Source organism: Hyaena hyaena, unplaced genomic scaffold (assembly GCF_003009895.1).
Source record: "Hyaena hyaena isolate Hyena2069 unplaced genomic scaffold, ASM300989v1 scaffold_42, whole genome shotgun sequence".
Taxonomy (NCBI): Eukaryota; Metazoa; Chordata; class Mammalia; order Carnivora; family Hyaenidae; genus Hyaena; species Hyaena hyaena.
The window spans coordinates 3,755,448-3,772,231 of record NW_024080674.1 but is presented as its reverse complement, the minus strand read 5'-3'; the positions used below and the strand labels follow the sequence as shown (position 1 = coordinate 3,772,231).

General features: G+C 49.3%; 2 long non-coding RNA genes across 2 annotated transcripts; both read left to right on the top strand.

Moving 5' to 3' along the window:
• The first annotated feature begins 2,724 nt into the window (after positions 1–2,724).
• Positions 2,725–4,559, top strand: LOC120230437. The gene is made up of 3 exons (XR_005528018.1): positions 2,725–2,847; positions 3,716–3,798; positions 4,329–4,559. It is a non-coding gene; the product is annotated as an uncharacterized LOC120230437 (long non-coding RNA).
• Positions 4,560–6,618: 2,059 nt separating this feature from the next.
• LOC120230433 lies at positions 6,619–16,241 on the top strand. Its single transcript, XR_005528017.1, has 3 exons — positions 6,619–6,835; positions 10,739–10,880; positions 15,086–16,241. It is a non-coding gene; the product is annotated as an uncharacterized LOC120230433 (long non-coding RNA).
• The last annotated feature ends 543 nt before the right edge of the window (positions 16,242–16,784 follow it).

The following is a 16,784-nucleotide window of genomic DNA, read 5'->3' as shown; positions in this document are numbered from 1 at the left end:
CAATCTCCACTTCTTTCTTACTAACAGAAATTCCCACACTATTAGGGGTGACGGTATATTCAAAAATCACATTTCCCAGCGTTTCTGGGCTCCGGGAGTGTCCTAATGTTTCTCAATCAGGGACGATTTTTGGTTGTCACGGCTGGGGAGGGGCACGCTACTGACATCTAGTGGGTAGAGGCAGGGATGCGACACAGGACAGCCCGACGTGACAGGTCCCTGGGGCTGGAGCGGAGCGGCCAGTGCCTTGTAAATCAAGTTGATGGTAGGGTTTCCAAGAAAGGCCTTTGATGTCTTGCCATCCTCCCTCATTTTCCCTGTAATGCAAACATGGCTGGAGCTCAAGTGGCCATTTTGTGACCTCAAGGAGGGAAGTTCTGTGCAAGGCGGGAAGAGAATGGAATCCCCCACATCGTCACAGAGCTACCGTACCTGCCGCTTAGCATGCTGCCCTCCAGGCTGGTTTTATGTGAAAGAAATGCATCTCTAATTTGTTTAAATCCCTAGAGTCGAGTCTCTGTTACCGTCATCTAAGTGCAGTATCTAAATGATTTATCTCTGTGCTTGATTCTCTACACTAGCGAGGAAAGGAAAGAGAAACAGGAGGGCCGAATGTTTAAAATTTTTAAAAAGGAGAAGGGTGCCCGGGTGGCTCCGTCCATTGAGCCTCTCACTTCGGCTCACGACATGATCTCACAGCTGGTGGGTTCGAGCCCCGTGTTGGGTTCTGTGCTGATGGTGTGGAACCTGCTTCAGATTCTGTGTCTCCCCCTCTCTCTGCCCCTCCCGCACGCAGGCTGTCTCTCCGTCTCTCTCTCAAAAATAAATAAACAGTAAAAAAAAAAAAAAAAAGTTAAAAAAAGGAGAAAGCATATTTCTCTGTGGCAATGACCCAACCCACTTCCCTTGTTGATGTCACTTTTTGGCTCCCATGGGCATTTGGGTTTGCAGCTCCTCGATGGTCCGACCTCTTCACCAAAAATATGAGGAACAGAGAACCTTAGCAGGTTTATGGTGACCTGAGGGCTAATCCACAACCTGGTTCTTCTCTCCTCACGATCCTAAGAGAGTCTTACGCGGTGGTGAAGAATGTGGTTACCAGGGGGCGCCTGGGGGGCTCAGCTGGCTAAGCGTCGGACCCTTGATTTCGGCCCAGGTCATAATCTCAGGGTGATGGTATCAAGTCCTGCATCAGGCTCTGAGCTGACAGCACGGGGCCTGTTTGGCATTCTTTCTCCCTCTCTCTGACGCCCCCACCCCCGCCTGTGCTCGCTCGCTCTCTCTTAAATAGATAAGTAAACTTTACCAAAAAAAAGAAAAGAAAAAGAATGTGGTTTCCAGAGTCAGGCTGCCTGGGTTCAAACACTAGCGCCACCGCTGACTGGCTCTGTGACTTAGCTCACTTATCTCTGTCCCTCAATGTCTCATCTGTAGCATCAGGATGATAATAAAGGCGTCTGTTGCTCGGGATTGTTAAGAAAACTCCCATCAGCCAGGGTCCCAGCAGGACTAGAATTTTTAGGATAAACTGTAAATAAAGGTGTGGGTGGGGTGTAGGGAACCCGCAGGGACACTGCAACACCCCAAGGCTACTAACAGCGGGCGTGTCACCTCCAGGTAGTAACTGGGGGGTGGGGGGCCGCGCCAAGCCCTAGATGGAGTCGTCATCACGTAGCCTGAAGGGCCAGATCTGGAGAGAAGGGGACTATGGAGAGGGAGTCTGAAGGACTTGTGACCTTCAGTTGAGGGACATAGTAGCCCGTGGTGACCCAACGGGACAGCTGGTGGAAAAATACCCAGACCTTCTCTGCTTCCTTTTTCCCATCTCCTTCCAACGTCTCTTATTGGTCAAACCCAATCAGAAGCCAGCAGGCAGGAGAGCCCTTTGAGGTTGTCCACACAGGTCACTGGGCGGAGTGAAGAGGCTGGAGGTGGAGGCCAGAGGCGGAGGCTGGAGACCTGGGCTTGCATCCCCTACTCTGTGACTGCAAGCTTCTGGGTTGTGTAATTGTAAGGAACAGAAATGCCTCTCCCTCTCCTTTCCCCATTCATAGAAAGGACTATGCATATGATGGCAGGAGCTCAAGCAGCCCTTTGAGACCACAAAGTGGAAATCACATGTTGAGGGTGCTGAGCAAGATAGCACGAATCTGAATCCCGGGCAAGGTAGAACCACCGTGGCCTACGGGACACTAACCCCAGCAATGTTCCGTGAGAGAGGATTAAACTTTTATTTTGTTCAAGCCAAGTTATCTTGGCTTTTATTACAGCAGCTGAACGGATGTCCTGAGCAGTACAAGATTTAAATCAGGGATTCACTCGGATTTTGGAACTATTTTAGGCCGAGCTTTTTAAAACACGCATAAGTGACTGGAAAGTTCCAGACTGTGCTCGAAAATACCGGGAAGGAATCTGCTCTCCAGGGAAAGGCAAAATAATCCAGTAGGGGGCAGTGTTTGGTGAAGAAAAGACTAGAAAAGGCACCTACAAGTCCTTTGGAACTGAGGTGTTCAGGAAGCCCAGCTCCCTAGTCAGGGTCCCAGGCACTCCAAGCTCACAAGGGAGCCGCCTCCCACCAGCGACCAACCGAATCCTGAGAGGACATCAGCTTGCACCAAGTACGGTGACCATCCGGGAACCAATGGCGCCGGCCATCGCACCTCAGCTGCTCTGATTGGCTGGTGCTCGGTCACGTGCTCTGTGGGTGGGGTGCGGCCCGAAGCTTCCGGAAAGGGAGCGGTTGGGGAGCCGGTAGTTGCACTCCGGGGGGAGCAGGGACCTTGGCCCGGAAGGGACCGAAGAGGGTGCAGGAGGGTCCCAATTAGCAAACATCCTTGATACTCACCGGTAGGAAAGGAGGAAAATCTAGAAAATAACCTAACGTGTCATGGTCGCGGGAATAGCCGCCGTGGGATGTCCCATCAGCCCCTCTGCCAGATTCCTTTTTGGCAAATGGGAGTATTGAGCCAGACTGGCTAGAGACCCGAGGGGCGTTTCCAAAGCCGCCGTCAGAGCGCCCCGTGTTTCCGTAATTTCAGGGAAACTCAACAAAGGAGTTCAAGCGAAACACAGGAGGCGGTTATGTACCCAAGGGTAGGGTGTGAGGCTTGTCACTGCCAAGGGTGGGATGAGTTCCCTCCACCCAGTGTAGAAGTGTCACCAGCGTCGGCCCCAAATGCGGTTCCTACGGGAGTGCTATTTCGTTGAATCACAGCTTTTTTCCGCCCTGTTCTTTGGGGACATTTTAAGGAAGGCTGGGATTGGATCTAATCGATATCTGGGTTTGGAAACCCCCAGAAGCCGAGCTTGATGTTAGTTGTGGTTTCCCCGGAGACAAACCCTGAGACAAAGATTCAAGGAGAAATAATTTATTTGGAAGGCGCAAGACACACCAGCAGGGAAGAGAAAAGTGAGCCAGGGAACCGAGGGCCACTGAAGTCGCACAAGTTATCAAGACCATTATCCCGTGGGCAACTGAAGCTTAATCCTGCCAGTGTAGAACACATGTCTAGGGGGTTCGTGCCAGAGGGGCCAGGGAACTGGGGTACCCGTGTGTACCTCCTTCCATGCCTTGGTTGATGGCTGGATGCTTGGGAGTGGGGGGGGGGTGCATGAATCCTCCAGCACTTCTAGCCGGCTTGACTCCAACAGTGGTGGGGGGCGGGGGATCATCCCTTAGCGTGCTTAGGCGTGTTTTCATAATCCCACTTTACAGACGAGAAAACCGGGTCACACAGCTGATGGGACGTGCTCTTGGTGACATGGCGGTTAAGGGCAGTGCTTGAACCCCAGCTTCCGGTGTGCCTGTGGCCCATCCAAACCCCAAGGGAAGTTCATGTGTTTAAATGAGACCCTTAGGTGCCGATAGCATAATCACGAATGAGTCAATGACCCTTGCAATTTCAAAACTGCAGTTTTCACGTTCTGGCTCATGGGGACTTTCTGCAACAGTCTCAGTGTTAGCACCGGAACAAACAGCTAAAAGAAGAATGCAACGTGGGGGACTCAAGGCCAATGTCCACATGTTTACGTAAGTCCCTATAAATCCTATACTAGTGATATTTGTGAGCACAACCTTCAAGGGCAAGGTCAACATATGTCCCTGGCTCTGCTGTGTGTCCTGAGGAAGTCCTTTCATCCCCCTGAGTACCAGCTTCCTCAATTCTCAAATGATACTAAGACCTACGTCGTAGGGTCGTTGGGAGAATTCTGTAAGGTTCTGTGTGTCAGATGCTCAGTATCGCGATGTGGTAGCTTTTCCTGTGGCTGCTCTAACAAACCCGCACAGATTTTGTGGCCTAAAGCAACATAGAGTTCTTATCTTCTAGTTCTGGATGTCTGAAGTCCAAACAGTGGGTCTTCTGGAGCTCAGGTCCACGTGTTGGCAGAACTGCATTCCTTCTAGAGGCTCTCAGGGTGAATCTGTCCCCTTGCTTTTTCCATCTACTACAGACCAGCTGAATTGCTTGGCTCATGGCACACCTTCCATCTTCAAAGCCAATAGCATGGCATCTTCTGATCTAATACTAGTGAATATTAAAATAGAAAAATCTTAATTACATATGTATTTATTTTATATTTACATGTACTTATTTATATATCGCTTTGGCTGTCAACTGATGCATGACACACCACCCCAAGACTCAGTGGCTTAAAAACAACAATTAATGGTCACTCACAGTTCTGTGGGTCGATGGGTCTCAGCTGAGTGGTTCTCACTTGGGTTCTCTCCTCCAGCTGCAGACTGACAGAAACTGGGGTTGATGCTATCTTGACTGGGACTGGACATCCAGGGTGGGGTCTCAGTGCTCTCTCACTGGAGTAGGCCTGGACTTCATCCATGGTGGCTCAGGGCTACATGAGACAGGAAGCCCAGAAATGGCCCAGCATCTGTTTTATTGGTCAAAACAGATGCAAGGTTAAGTCCAGTCCAGATTCAAAGGGGCAGAAAACTAGACCCCATATCTCAAGGGAAGAACTTGATAATAGCCATCTTTGACGTCAAGTTAATGTATGTCTTACTCTTCCTCTACCCACCCCTCCCCCATACCATCCCAGGAGGTTACACGCTATCCCCCTTCCCCCTCTCATTCTGGGATGTCTCCCTCTTCTTCTTTGAGGGGAATACCACTGGGGAAGTGAATCGCACTTTTGTGGGTTTCCAGATAAGACATGAAACTTGCCCCCTCCAGCAGCATCAAAAGTTCAAGATTCTTGGAGAAATTGGGGTGGGCTTTTTTGCTTTGTTTTGCTTGTTTAACATCCCTTCCCACTTCCTGTCCCAGGATCCCAATCTTCCTGTGGGGGAACTAGTGGTCAACCACGGTGGGGGGGGGGCTTGCACTCTATTAGCCTATGAATGGGTAAGTGACCTGGGCCACCAAAACAAACAAACAAAAAACCAAAAAAGCCCTCTCCGAAATTTTAATCTCAAATGGAGCCACAGAAAAATTCGGAAAAAAAGTTTGCAATGGACACTGTAGGTGACTCCCCACCAGGTATTCTACCCCAGGTGCAGGGAGGGCCTGATTAGTCTCTCTAGAGGTTACCCCCAGCCTCCGCACCACTGACATTTGGAACAGGCCATTTTTTGTAGAGTGTGAAGAAGGGGAGAGGCTGCTCCGGGCCTCATAGGGTATCTGTCTGCATCCCTGACTCCCACCCATGAGAGGCCACTAACACTACCCAAAAATGTGTCCCCACAGTGCCAAATGTCCTCTGGGGGCCAAGAATCACCCCATGTGTCTCTTCCTGATGACTGGCTCGGGGGTGAACAGGCCCATACCCGTTGGGCCCCCAAGACACCTGGATAAAGTTCCTGGCTGAAATGCTTCCTGACTCCTAGGAGAGATCCAGGGGAGCCATTTTCTCTTTCTTCCCTTCCTGGAGGTTAGTAATGTTATAGCCTCGTTACTACTGGCACCCCCCTTTGTAGATGCAGAAGGAATGAGCTTTCAAAGGAAGTTAATATGTGGATGGTAGAGGGAGGGAAGAAAGAGAACATGGGTTCTCAAGTACATTCCTGAACCTCTGAATCGACCAGCCCTGGAATTGCCCCACCTACCAACTTCCTTTCTGCTCGAGCCAGTCTGAGTTGAGTTTTCTATTCCTTGCAGCCAAAACATCCTAAGTGACACATCCTCAGAGAAGAGAGCACTAGGGGCGCCTGGGTGGCTTAGTCGGTTAAGCGTCCGACTTTCGCTTAGGGCATGATCTCGCGGTTCGTGGGTTTGAGCCCCGTGTCGGGCTCTGTGCTGACTGCCAGCTCAGAGCCTGGAGCCTGTTTCAGTCTGTGTCTCCCTCTCTCTCTGACCCTCCCCTGCTCACGCTTTCTCTCTCTCTCTCTCCTAGAAATAAATAAAAAACATAAAAAAAAAAAAAAAAAAAAAAAAAAAAAAAAAAAAAAAAAAAAAAAAAGAGAAGAGAACACTAGCCAGTTTAGGCAACTGAAGACCCCCCCACCCCCTGCCCCAGGGCATCCTGTTTCCAATCTTTTCCAAACTTGCTTTAGGAGCTTTCCCTCCAGAAAGTTCTTTCTCTCTTTCTATTTCTAAAGTGCCTTGCGTCTTCCTAACAAGTTCCTCTTCTGTTCCTGTTGCCAGAACCAATGTTGTGATTTGTAGTCGGAGAATTCTATGACCTCAGTTGACTAATTCCAGCCCCAACTGCCCCACCCCCTTCCCGGCCACCATATCACCACCATGGAGCTACCTTGAAACCTGTTTGCTGAGTATGACTGACTCTCCTCATAATTCACACATTTCTTGAGGCCTACAAGAAAGACTGAGCCTCATGTGATCAGGTCAATGGGCAAATCAACACAGAAAACAGTCTGGTAAGTTCTAAAGACCCACTGCACAGAAGGGGTCATGCCAAAGGCAGCCCAGTGAAGTCACTCCAGTGCACCCTGAAGACTGCTAGATCCAGCAGGGGCTGAGAACTGGGTTACAGGGCAGAGAGAAGGGCAGGATTCCAGGGTCAGAGAGCCCTTGGCTACACCGCCACCCCAGCCTGTGGAAGGAGTTGCTTTGCCCTGTGAGCGTCAGCTGCCTCATCTGTCAAAGGGGTGTTATTGTATTAGCTTGTCAGGGTTGACGTGCCTGCTCACTGAGATGACGCACGTCAGACCGGTTTAGTGATGTGTCCCAACTCGTTAATGGAACTATGAAATCGTTTTCTTTTTATAATAACTACTACCAAATATTCTTTGTTGAGACCTCCCTTTCCCCTCTGGGTTTTAATACCAATCATCGAGTAGTGGTAGTATTAGCAGTAGAGACCGGAGTAGAGGTAACAAAGGCTCTCCCAGTGTGCTCCCTAGCCACCAGGCTCTGCCCCAAACCCCTTGGGTAGGTGAGCTCAGTAGATCCTCAAAATGACCCATGTTATTCCCATTTTAGAGAAACAGAGAAACAAGAAGTTAGGTAATTTGCCCCGAATCATGCAGCTCTCTTGGGGTGGGTTTCCTTAACCTACCCCTCTGCAATTCCATAACTCGTCAGGCTCTTATGGTTCAATTCAGCTTTTAAAACTCAAAACGCCTCAAGGCACCTGCGTGTCTCCATTGGTTAGGGGTCTGACTCTTGATTTCAACTCAGGTCATGATCTCACGGTTCGTGAGTTCAAGCCCTACGTTGGGCTCTGTGCTGATAGCACAGAGCCTCCTTGGGACTCTCTCTCTCTCTGCCCTTCCCCTGCTTGCGGTTGCTGCATCTTTCTCTCTCAAAAGAAATAAGTAAACTTAAGAAAAGTCAGAATGCCTCAAATTAAACTACTAGTCTCCACAAGTGAGCCACAACTACCCCCAGCGCAGATGGATATCATGGTCATGAAGTTGAGCGAAAGAAGGCAGAAATGAAAGTGTGTCCACTGGGTGATTCCATTTACGTGAAGTTCAAAAACAGGCAAAACGAATCCACAGTGTTAGATGTCAGGATCATAGTAGTCCTTGGGCGGGGGAAGGACTGAGAAGGGGGACTTGGTGGCTTCCTAGGGGGTCTGGCAGAGTTCTGTATCTTAATCTGGATGCTGGCTGTATGACTATATCCAGTTTGTGGAAATTCTTTCAGCTGTGTACTTACAACACATTTATTCTTCTGCAGATGTGTTAATTTCAACAAGAAGTACTTGAAATAATTTCCATCTCATATTCAATTCAGAGTTCTTTTACACCCTCCCTCCCTTCCACCACTCAGTTCAAGCTAGACTCACAGCTCTAGGGACTTAGAACTGGGGGCCAGGTAGGAAGAGATGTCACCTGAAGAAAGGTGGCTGTCCCTAACTGCTGGATGGGTATGTAAAGAGCCTGGAACAAAACGGATATCATTGGGGCCCCTAGATGGAAACCTAATATTTTTGACATCTTGAGGTTTGGGGAGTCATAGTTGGTCAAAGAAGTCACTTCTATTTGAAGCCTTTCTGTTAGACAAAAGGAAAAGCCAAAGTGTCCTCTCTCAGGCCAAGTGCCTCCAAAAGCCAACTTGGAGGCAAGGATTTGAACGCAGCTAACTTAGTTAAGAGGCGATCTCAGGGGGCCCTGGGTCGGGAGTGGGGAAATGCGATGGGGGAGGGAAGGGACATTCAGGGGCAGGTTTGCTTCTGTGGGCAAGTGGGGTTCCCCCCTGGGGGCCTGCTAGGAGAATTTGCATGGCTTGCCTCTGAGTGGCCCCGCCTGAGGAACAAGGATCTCGGGTACTTATTCACCGGCTTCCACTTGCCACTGGCTGAGGGCTGCTTCTGAAGGCTGGCACTCCTGGCCAGACCCGAAGGTGAGCTGAGCCCACTCCTGTGGCCAGAGAAGGCTTTCAGCCAGAGAGCCGCAGGCGTGAGCACTGTGCGCTGAGTGAACATCTAGTCCCACACTTCCGTGCAGAAAATAAACCCTGGCCGGCTGAAGCATCAGTCAGATCGAGTGTTTCTTGCAGCAGAAAGCATCCCACACGGGCATGTGAAGAGCAAGGGGGAGCTGGAGAGGAGACTGAAGCAACAGTTTGGAGCAGGAAGAGGCAGTGACAGCAAGAGTTTGAGAACTTTGTATTTGGATTTCTAGAAAGCACCAGGGAGCAAGCTGACTTCGTTTCCAGCTGCCTCATAAGATGCAAATCAGGCCACACTGATTGGTTCTTTTTTAAAATTCTTTTTAATTTTTGTATGTTTATTTTTTTTTGAGAGAGAGACAGAGCGTGAGCAGGGGAGGGGCAGAGAGAGAGAGGGAGACACAGGAATCCAAAGCAGGCTCCAGGCTCTGAGCTGTGAGCACAGAGCCCGACGCGGGGCTTGAACCCACGAACTGTGAGATCGTGACCTGAGCTGAAGTCAGACACTTCACTGACTGAGCCACCCAGGCGCCCCCACACCGGTTGGTTCTTAAAGGGAAGAATGACCCCCTCTCAAGAGTGAAGAATTTGGAAACAGTAAAGTTTGATAGAGAAGGAAAGAAAGAGTCAGAGACCTGGAGAGAGACAGACAGACAGTGCGAGGTGGGGAGGGGCTGAGGTAGGGGGAGATGGAGGTAGAGAGGAAGAGGTGGAGAACTCAAGCCTCGTGAAAACACCCCCACTAAAAAAACGTTAACAGTGAGCCTCATAAGTGGGAAGACAAAGAAGTAAGTGTTCTTGCCTTCACATGTGCTTTCCAAGATTTCTTCATTAAATGTGTAGTACTTTTGTGATTAGAGAAAGAATTGGGGGGGGGGGAGAAAAAGAATTGAAAAAAAAATGAAAAATGCCCCACCTCCAGTGCTATTACAGCTCTGAGTGGAGAGAGAATGCCTGCTCTGGGCTGCTTCTATCTTACATGTTTCCGGAAGGGACTTAACTTCTCTCCTTCCTCTCTTTTTTCCCTTTTTTTGAGAAGACTTGGGTCAGAGCCGGCTCAGGGCTGAACAAGAGCTGAGGTTGACCGAGGGTGGGTTAAAGGGATTTTAAGGAGAGGATTAGAAGCTGCTTTGCAAGGAGACTTGGATTAACTTTTTCTTCCCGGCTCTATTTCTGCAAGAACTGGCTTGTCCTACATCAGCGTAGGAGGACAGTGGGGAGGGAGGTGGGATCGGCTCTGCTTAGGGAGGTGATAAACCTTGGGTTTAGATCATTCATTCTTTCACGTATTCACTCAACAAGCATTCAGGGAGCACCTCCTCTTGCCCAGTCCTGAGCTACCCTGGAGATGTGCCAGGATGAATACCATGCCTGCGGGGGGCTCCTAGTCGCCTGGGAGAGACACCGGGGGGCCTCATAGAACCAATACTAGACGATTGATCCGTCCCCCAAGTAGAAGTTTCGCGAAGGCTGAAGTTCTGCTTTTACTCCATCCAGATACAGAGCTCGCTCCTGAAATGAAGAAGTAAGGAATGGCGGTGAGGTTCTTATTCAGGACAGTGGTGACTAGGTGACACAGGTGGTTTCCAAGGGATTTTGATTTCCAAAGAAACTGGTGCTCTGGACAAGGAATGTGGCTAAACTCGAGACCCATAGGGCTGGAGGGAGGTGGAGACAGGAGACAAAAGCAGTGGATCTGTTAGTGTGTTTGGCGCTGTGAGTAACAAAAAAGCCAACCCCAAGTGCCTTCAACAACAAAGAAACTTAGGGTCTTTACAAAGAAGTCTCGAGCTGGGTGGTCCTAGGTACAGTTCAGTAACCCAACGGTGTTGCCAGGATCCAGGTGCTGACTATCTCTAGGCTCCTCCAGCCTTAGCCTGGCAAAGAAGAGGCTCACTTCCTCCCATCCATCTCTCTTACAGGAGGGAGAAACCTTTCCCGGAAGCCCTTGGGCCGACTTTGTCTCCCATCCCATTGGCTGAAATGGAATCCTATGTCCATGCTCTGACTGCAAAGGTGGCTTGTGAAAGGAACATCTTACTTTTTCAGCCTCTGTTATAACAGGTGGGCTCTGTCAATCAGGGAAAAAAGGGAAAGGGAAGGATGGGTAGATAGGCAACCAAAAGTATCTGGCCACAGCCCAGGTGAGGCCTGCTTCACAGCATCAACAGGGGTTGGGTGCTGTTGATAACTCCAGCCGTCCCCCAAATTTCTAGCTTCCCCTTTAATTCCTAAGTAACAATGGGACCCCGTGACTATAAGAAGACCAAACTTTTATCAGGTTCATTCTGCAGGATATTCCTCATTATCTCTGGCGGGATGCTCGCATGCCCCACAGACCATCCTCGATGCTGCTTGGCAACCGTAGTGAGGCCCTCCCTCAGGACTTCTACTGCCCGTGTCTGCCATTTGTTAGCTGCCTGCACCAGGATGCTGCTCCTGTCCCCACACCATCTCGAGCTGGTGGCAGTATGCAGCTCTCTTCCTTAACAGACCCCAAGGTCATGGCTGGGTTAGTTAGAATATAGGTTCAATTACGCTAACTGAGACCACCACTAACAGTGGCTTAAACAAAGAAGTTCATGTCTAACAGTCAGAATGATGAGCGGCACCTGGGTGGCTCTGTCAGTTAAACGTTCAACTTCCACTCAGGTCATGATCTCCTGGTTCATGAGTTCAAGCCATGTGGCAGGCTCTGTGCTGACAGCTCAGAGCCTGGAGTCTGTTTTGGATTCTGTCTTCCTCTCTCTCTCTTCCCCTGTCCCACTCACCTCTGTTTCTCTCTCTCTCTCTCTCAAAAATAAACATACATTTTTTTTTTTTAATTTCTGAGAGAGAGAGAGACAGCGTGAGCAGGGGAGGATCAGAGAGAGGGAGACACAGAATCTGAAACAGGCTCCAGGCTCTAAGCTCTGAGCTAGCCACCAGCACAGAGCCCGACGTGGGGCTCGAACCCACAAACTGTGAGTTCATGACCTGAGCTGAAGTCGGACACTTAACCGACTGAGCCACCCAGGCGCCCCCAAAAAATTTTTTTAAAAAAAGAATGATGCCTGTAAGCAACCAGGATGATCAGACCGATGCACATCAGCTGAGTATCAGCCCTTTTTAATGTCTTTCTCATGTAACAATCTGTGTGTGATCAGTTTGGGGATGACAGGGCAGCCCCACAGAGTCAGGGGCCAGACTCCTATCTTGTTCTTTCCTTCCTGTTGCATGATTGCCCTGGAATGCCCACTATGTCCACCTTCCAGGCACCAGGATGGAGGAAAAATGTGAAAGAAATTCCCCTGCCACCCACCCCCAGCACCTCCTGAGTGTGATTTAGAAGTGGATCACAACAGGGGAGCCTGGGTGGCTCAGTCGGTTAAGTATCTGACTTCCGTTCAGGTTATGATCTCATGGGTTGTGTGGTCAAGCCCCACGCTGGGCTCTGTGCTGGCAGCTCAGAGCCTGGAGCCTGCTTCAGGTTCTGTGTCTCCCTCTCTCTCTGTCCCTCCCCTGTTCACACTCTGTGTGTGTCTCTCTCTTTCAAAAATAAATAAATATTTAAAAATATTATTTTAAAAAAAAGAAGCGGATCACTTCCACCCATGTCCCATTGGCCAGCATGTAGTCACATGGGATATCTAGCTGCAAGGGAAGCTGGGAAATGTCATCTTTTGCTGGGCAGCCATTTGCCCGGCTACAATCCTATTTCTATAAAAGAAGAAGAGATATGATATTGGTGACAACTGATATCTGACCCAAAAGCTAAGGCGAGCTCATAGCAGGGAACGAAATTTTATCGAAGCCTCGGAGATATCAGGTGGGTGCTGCAATGCAGAAAAGGAACCCGCAAAATGAGATTGTAAACAAGTAGCTCCTGCAGCCCATGTACTTGCTTGGTTGCATGATTGCTTTCCCTCCTACAGCCTTGACCTCCCTTCTCTCCAGCCTGCCATCATGTTGTGGGAGCCAGCCTACCTCTCAGAGAGAGAGGTTTCCGGACCCTTTCTCTCTAGAGTTTTAGAACCCTCCTCTTCCTCACCTAACCCCAGATACAGCCGATGGGGAGAGCTCCATCCATTGTGTGGTCTCCCACAGCCCAGGTGAGGCCAGCTTCAGCGTTTGTAAGCACATTCCCCCTGGTCTGGGTCCCTCTGCATTCGGTCACTCCAAGTGTGGGTCCGCTCCAGCTGTCTCCCTCCAGCACAAGGGGAAGAAAAGTTGGGCCGTCTCTTCCCTCTCTGCATAGTCAGGTCTCAAACAGAAGGCTATTCCATCTTCAATTACAAAAACTACTAGAGCAAAAACCTGATCAAAAAGACACACATCTCTCCCAAGGATTCCCAGAACATTTTTTTTTAAATGTTTTATTTATTTCTAGGAGAGAGAGAGACAGACAGACAGCGTGAGCAGGGGAGGGTCAGAGAGAGAGGGAGTGACAGACTCTGAAACAGGCTCCAGGCTCTGAGCTGGCAGTCAGCACAGAGCCCGACGCGGGGCTCGAACCCACGAACCGCGAGATCATGACCTAAGTGAAAGTCGGATGCTTAACCGACTAAGCCACCCAGGCACCCCTTCCCAGAACATTTTTATCTAAATGTAAGCTTAGAGCTTAATTCCTTTTCTCTAAAAGGCTGCTGTATTTAGACTGACTCAACTCATTATGCCAGTGCTGCTGTGTGACAATGGACAGGTTACATAACCACTCTGTTTCCTCATCTTAAAATGAGGTTAATGACAGTCCCTCTCACAGGGTTGCTGGGAAGATCTAGAGAGATGATGGAGGTAAAGTACTAGCTTAGCATAAAGCCTGGCCTATAGTTAACGCCCAATACACATAGCTATCCTAATTTCTGTTACTAAACAATAGTATGCAATCCAATATGGGGGATCTGCATCTGAATAATGTTACTGTCTGAGGACTTCCCCCAAGTGCAGTGGTTCCTCCCAGAATAGGACAAAGACCATTTTCATTTTCAAAGACAGAAACTGCTTCTATCCCACATCAAGAATTTGAAAATCTAGACCTCGCTCCCAGGACTAGCTCCATAATTTGGGGGCCCAGTGCAAAATGAATACACAGGGTCCCTTGTCCAAAAATTATTAGGAAGTTCAAAATCTTCATACGGATGTACACAGATTGCACACACACCCGCGAAGCTGGCCCTGCTCACTTCCACTGGCGGGACAAAAATCAGAGACGGAAGATAGCACGTTACCATGCTATGAAAACATCTAGAAGCCCATGGCAGCCTGCTTTTTCCAGTCAGCAACACAGTCCTCACAGCAACAACCAAGTTCATTCAGTCCTTGCTGTGAACTGGAGACCCGGCTGGCCCCGTTTCGTGTGACTGTTACATCCCTGCCTTCACGGCAAAGGCAGAAGACCAAGGATCACAGAGGACAAAGAACTTGTCCAAGGCCACACAAGCCCAGGTCAGCGGATTCCAGGCAACCCTCTGCCCAGAACCACTATGTGCCTTCCGGCCACCTCCAACCCTCTAAGCTGGAGAGTGGGGTCTCTGGAAATCCTCTCGGACTCCTCCTTCGCTGAAAGCACGGGGCCTGGCCCATTTCCATCCTTGGGCCTAACTTCCCTCCTGAAATCTTCCCCCTTGCCTCTGACCCTCCTTTCTCAGAACACACGTGATCCCCTCTCCCCCCCCCCCACCTCCCACTGGGCAGTGGCCCTTTTGCAGGATGGGCAGCTCCGGATCAGATTTATGTATTTATTTTTGTTTTTTATTTTTAATGGCTTGGAGTAAGCTCTAAAATATTTTCGGGGGAGGGGGAGGGGAGGAGGGGGGGGTCTTCACCAGGGTGGGGAAGGGCCCAGTAAGGATGAGAGTGAGGAGCTCCTGGACTGCAAACCTTGCTCCGAATTCTGAACTGGTGCAGAACTTATAACTATTGACAGAATGTCCGAACTGGGAGCCGCATCTAGAGGATGACCCTGGGTTCAAATCCTGGCTCTACCCTTTCTTAGCTGTGTAACCACAAGCAAATTGCATGACCTGTGATTCCGTTCAAATGGGGGCAAAGAATGATACACAGGCTCTACTATGTTCTTGTGACAATTGTTATAACGATTATTATCCCTTCATTGTCATTATTTGTTTAGAGCTCGTGGGAGTTCTTGGAGAGATTGTACAGCATCAGGGCTGAAACCAGTCTGCCAGTATTTAAATCCCACTTCACTACTTATAGTTGTGCGATCTTGGGTAAGAAGTTGACTTCTCTGGGCCTCATTTTCTTCATTTGCCACTATTTCCCTCCAACAGAGAGATGGGTGTAGGGATGGCCTGTGAGACCCAGTTGACCAAGGAGATTCGAGGCCAGACTTGTGCTGAGACCACCAGGGAAAAGAAGTACTCTTCCCATTGGAGTTGCTGGGCTGGCAGGAAGTGAGCCTGGAGCTGCTGCTGGGTTACCTTGACGACCTCAGGGGGAGAGTCTGAATGTGAAGGTAACACAGGGAGAAGCATATAAGAGAGCTGGAGAGAGCCATGACAATATGGTCTGAGCTCCTGGATACGGCTGTGCCTGAAGCAAACCACTTTTGGACTTACCGGGTTCATGAGCCAATAATTCCCCTTTTTGTGAAAGCCACTTTCAGTTGGGATTTTCTCCCTGGAAAGCATCCACACTGGTGGGGTGGGGGTGGGAGGTGGCGGTTAAGCGACTTGCCCAAGGCCAGAAAGCAGGTAAGTAGCAGATGCAGGATTTAAGAGCTTCTCATCTGCTGTGCCCAGGCCAGTGTTCTGTATTTGGGTCTTCACTGATTTTCCCTCTTTATGCTCCCCGAGCAGCCATTTTCTCATCGGCAAAATGGGATAACGCCAGGCTCGCAGGGCTGCTGGGAAATATAAAGTGAAAGATGGCGACACGATTACATAGTGCTGTCTGTGGCTGGAGGCTGACACGCTGTGCAGCCAGTGTCCGGTGCGTGGGCCTTGGCTTTGTTCCTTGTTAGCTTTTCAGTCTCAGGGATGTGTTTAGCCATACATCCAGTCAAGGTGCCTGACTGTGTTAGATGCCCAACTGTCTGCGTGATTTTCAGACAGAAGGGCCACTTCATTTCCTGGCCATGTGTCCTCATTGGTGGACAAAGGGACCTGGGTGACCCTGAGAACCCTTGAGCTCTGAGTCTGTAACGTAAAAAGAAGCCCTCTAGTTCTGGAACCTTCCAAGGATTCATGTGCTCGTGTGGAAATCACCTGTTGCTCAAGGAAGTCAGTATTGAACCAAATCAACTTGGTCTCTTTTCTTTATGATGTTTACATTTAGTGGTGGAGACAGATGATAGACACATAAAACAAATATAGAACATAATACCACATGTTAGCAGAGTGAGAAAATATGTCTTCTAATGCCTAGTAAACGCTAAGAGGGAAGAGGGATAGAGTGATGAGACATCATTTATTAGAAGCCATCAGAAAGGGCCTCTCTGAGGAAGTGACATTTCAGCAGAGAACAATTTGGTCTTACTCAGGATCCCAAGCTCTTAACCCTGGACTATCTCCCAGAAAAATGACCAGCACAGATTTTATCAGGAAACTTGCTGATACTGCTAGGTTAGGAGCAAATGATCCTTTGGAGGCTTGGTAAACAACTGTCCTTCTCCACCGACAACTCTTGAGGATGTTTTTAAAAAGTGGATTGGGTCATTGATTTCCTTCATAAACTAAATCCATGAAGGAAAAGCCCAAGAACTTGTGTGAGCCCATTCCTCAGGCATGTCTGCTGGGAAAAGGTTTTAGCTGTCATGACACATGGCCATTTGTTTATTTTCTAAACAGTCATCACTAAGAGATTCCCAAACAGCACCATCAAATCTCTGAGGGATACCAGGACTTGGCTCGTTCTAGGCCAGGCCTCGGCAGGAACTGGCAGAACTTTGTAGATGAGACTCAAGCCTCAGAGAGCCATAGACAACTTAGGTCCCTCCTCCCGACCAAATATCAAGTACTTGGGACACGG